Source organism: Salvia hispanica, chromosome 2 (genome assembly GCF_029641045.1).
Source record: "Salvia hispanica isolate PSC_SH4W2 chromosome 2, Shi_PSC_v1, whole genome shotgun sequence".
Classification (NCBI taxonomy): Eukaryota; Viridiplantae; Streptophyta; class Magnoliopsida; order Lamiales; family Lamiaceae; genus Salvia; species Salvia hispanica.
This window is the reverse complement of record NC_142693.1, coordinates 60,408,855-60,413,215: the sequence shown is the minus strand read 5'-3', so window position 1 is coordinate 60,413,215 and position 4,361 is coordinate 60,408,855. Positions and strand designations below refer to the sequence as shown.

The 4,361-nt window shown below is 32.4% G+C and overlaps 1 long non-coding RNA gene across 1 annotated transcript; it reads right to left on the bottom strand.

Moving 5' to 3' along the window:
• Nucleotides 1-430: 430 nt before the first annotated feature.
• LOC148932821 (uncharacterized) lies at nt 431-3,976 on the bottom strand. Its single transcript, XR_016135018.1, has 4 exons — nt 3,576-3,976; nt 3,253-3,406; nt 792-848; nt 431-703 (listed from the first exon to the last, which is right to left on the bottom strand). It is a non-coding gene; the product is annotated as an uncharacterized LOC148932821 (long non-coding RNA).
• Between the last annotated feature and the right edge of the window lie 385 nt (nt 3,977-4,361).

Sequence of the window (4,361 nt, the reverse complement as noted above, 5' to 3'; positions counted from 1 at the left end):
TCCGTAGTTTAATTTTCTTTCCCTCTTAAATTAAAGCGTGGCGGCATCGCCAAACTTTTAAGTGTTGAATTACATAACGGATACGACCGTTCCTCGTGGGATCAACATCCGACTTACCACATACTAATTAATAGTATTTTGGGAAGTGGGAACGTATAAGTATTGTTGAATAGGAAGGACACGTGCCTACGACACGCGTGCAAAATCCCTTCCTTTCACTTTTCTTTGTTCTCAATTCATCCATAACTTCATTAAAACATGTCAGTTTATCTATGTTAGTCACCTATATTATTATTTTTTATTGAATAATTAAAACTTGTTTACATATGCTGCAAACCTGATGCTTGTTTTGTTTTATCTAGATTTTGAGTAGCATGCTGCTTTGAAGAGCTATTACCACCAGATAATTTCTTCATAGTCAACATTTATGGGGAAAAAAAAAAGAGCACTATAGTACTTCAATATAGTATTACACAATTCTATTATAGATTTATCAGTTAATTTAAATAGAACATCAAATGAGATATTAAATATGAAATAAAAATCCAACATTAATTTGATATACCTCTGTTGTTATCTCCTTCTGCTGTATGCTTGTCATGTTTTTTCTTTGTACACAATTCATCATGGACTTCAAATTCTTCATTAGCAAGCTTTTTTGAAGTATTATCACCAACAGCTACATTTTTCATATTTAACATTTCTGGAAAAAAAAAAAAAGAGACTATTTTAGTTAATGGATAAAATGACATGTATTAAAACAAAATATAATGTGAGTTTATGAATTAAACCTTGTAGTTTTCCTGTTGGTGTAATACTCTTTTCTAGAGCCTTCAATTTCTTGTCCTCTGCATATAGCACAGTTTGTATGAATGCAGTAATAAAGTGTATGAATGAAGTAACATGGAACATGAATGAAGTAATAAAGTGTATGAATGAAGTAATTGCCAAGTAATTTGAGAGGATTTCCAAAGAAATACTCGCATTCTTCTTCTTTTGTAAGGATCTTTCACCTATACACAAGATTACAGAATAAATATACATATCATCAACAATTACAGATAGTTCTGAATGAACACTATGTTACTTCATTAAATACACAATTAACTTCATTATATAGCTTAGATTTCACTTTTACTTTCTGGCACAATAACTTCATTTAGTAGATAGATTACTTCATTATATCAATTTATTACTTCACCTTACCAATATACTACTTCAACTAATAGAACATGTAGGTCATTTAAATGTGCAAACAACAAAGTAGCTGAGTTTAATCCTAATACCCTAAACCCATTCAACACAGTAAATAGATAATTCATATTTAATGTCTATCACTTCATTACAAGCAAGTTTTACCTCCTATATAATGAATACATAATCAATGTTAACATATATTCCCAATTACAGATAGTTCACAAAGAATACTGCGTTATTCATTAAATACACAATTAACTTTATTATATAACTTAGATTTCACTTTTTACTTTCTGGCACATAATTATTTTTAAGTCTTTTAGATGATAACTTCATTTAGTAGATAGATTATTTCATTATATCAATTTATTACTTCATCTTTCCAATTTATTAAATGACATGTTGTATTAAATTAAAATATAATGTGAGTTTATGAATTAAACCTTTTAGTTTCTCTGTGGTTATAATACTCTGCTCTGGAGGCTTCAATTTATTGTCAGCTGTATATAGCACAGTCTCTATGTTCATTAATGTGTACATACACCTAATTACTTCATTAGGTGTATGAGGAAAGGAAGGAAGATGCCTAATAAAGTGCATTCCTTCAGTATGATGATTAACCACTGTATTCAGTATCGATTTGCGAATGCGAAGGCAAAGGCTTCCCTTAAAGCTCAGAAGAAGGAAACTGAGGTTTGTTGTTTCTCATGTTATTAGTTGTTTTTCATGTTTTTCATAAGAAGATGCTGAGATAATTGCTAGTGGTTAATGATGTTTTGTTTTCTAATTTAGATGAATTTCTGTTCACTTGCAGCCATGATATCGGATAAACGCGATATTGTGAAAAAGAAACGCATTGAACTTGCAGTCCTACGAAGATTGGAGGCTTTGAATACAATAGTTGACGCTCAAGTAAGCCTTCTTCTTTCTTGATCATGCTCATTTTTTCCAAATTTCTTGCTCTTTTGTTACAGATGTTGAGTATGTCTATGTCATATTGCTAATGAATGCAATGAAATACATATGTCTATGACTTTCAGTTTTCGTTAATACTTTCGTAGTTTGATTGAAGTCCAACTTGTGATGGTAACATATAAACATTTGTTTGTAATCACTAAAAATATGATCAGTGGACAAGATGAGAACAATAAGTCTTTTTTAAAGAGTACGAGATTATAAAGAGGATACTGATGCTTCCATTCTTGTTACTCTCGTCTTTGTGTTTACTTTCTTTTTCCATTCTTATTAGTTTATGTAGATAATGCTAAATAATAAGTATTTTTTTTATTTCTAAGCAATGATTCACTTTTATTTGCATTGGTAAACATTTTGCTTCAAATTATTAAAATATTTATAATATTTGCATAGGTAGATAAACTTGCCTGCATCGGTAAACTTGCCTGCATCGGTAGACAAACCTATGCAAATTATTAAAATATTTGCATAGGTAGATAAACTTGCCTGCATCGCTTCTTCAAGTTTTTCAATATTCAAAGGTTTTGTGAATGTGACTAATTGCATTCACTAATGTAAACAGGTGAGGGAGTTCAGCCTGAGGGGAGCTCTAATGCAATTCAGTGACAACAGCAATCAATCGTCCACACCATAAGAGTGAAGAATGAGCATCTTTGAGTTCAGATCATCACTCAATACGTATTCTTTTATCTAAAAGAAAAATGTACTCGAATCTTCATAGGATGTTGTAGAATTGAATTTTGCACCGTTGCAAAATCATCAACTCTTTATAGAGTTAGTGGTTTTGTTGGGAAAACTAAGAATCTAGTGATTTCGCTATACATACACGATGTTTATTAATTTCCTCCATGTGTGAAGTTATTTTCTCATGATATTTTATTTTGTGAAAAAAATTATGATGATTGAGACTTTTGAGTGTTGGATTTTTTGAACTATTAATGCCAAAAACACAACAAAATCATTTACGAATGATCAGTTGATAATCATAAGACAAATATAATTATTGGATTAAACAAAAAAAAAAGGAACACGACGATTGAACTCTTGATTCAAATCAACAAGTGTACAAGAATTTCATACCTCAAGAATATACCATTTTTTTCCAATGCCTCCCATACTAAGCATGTATGGATCCATCTACTTCTCCTCCATCCCAGTCGAGCAAAGCCAAAATCGAATATGTCACCATTATTTATGGTGAAGTAATGTATTGAATGCCGAAGTGAAGCCAAACCTACACTTACATAATTTAAATTTGAGAAAATCAACACAATATATAGTAGCTAGATGTTTAATCTATGCAGTAATCAAATGTCTATGAAAATAGAACATTATATTCAAATAATTCTAACTTTGCCTCAATAATCAATTAGAGTTCCTAACTTTAAATGAAGATGACACACCTTGCACAATTCAAGTGGAGGCGGAGAAGCAACGACGACGGCAGGCGGCAGAGAGAGGCGTCGATGGTGAGAAAGAGACACAACTTTAGTGTCAAGTGTGAACCCTAGGGATCTTGCAATCCGGCAATAGATCCAACCACAGGAAAAAAGGGCTGAGGGAAGCAAAGCGGCGGCTGGCAGAGAGAAAGTGAGGGATCCGGAGCGACAAAGAGATGGGGAGTGCAGGCAGAGAGAAATTAAGGGATGGAGAGAGATGCCGGAGATGAGGAAGAAAACGTGGCGGCTGGCCGAGGTCGGCAGGCAGGCGTGAAGCTCGCGGGCGGTAGTCGTGGCGGCGCCGATTTGGAAGAGAATGAGAGGTAAGGCTAAGATTCAAGAGACGATTGAGGGGTTTATGGAGGAGACAGAAAAACCTAAATTAGCTTGACGTTGAGTGGACTTAATTTAATTTATAGTCGATGGTCCAAAATAGTTGGAAAAAATACTATAAAAGTATGAGGGAACATTTTTTTTAGTCCATAAACTTTGCCAAAGTATCATTTTAGGTCCGTGAACTTTGAAAATATCATTTCAGGTCTATCAACTATGGGTTAATATCATTTGAAGTACTTTTTTACTATTTCCAAGTTTTTCTAGACGAAAATACCCTCGATACCTTAAATGGTATATATTTTTAATAAACTTATCATATACTCATATTTTTTTATAAATATCTTTACAATATATTTTTGACGAATTTTCTAAATATAATTTGACCTTCAATATTATCACTTAATTATGTGACAT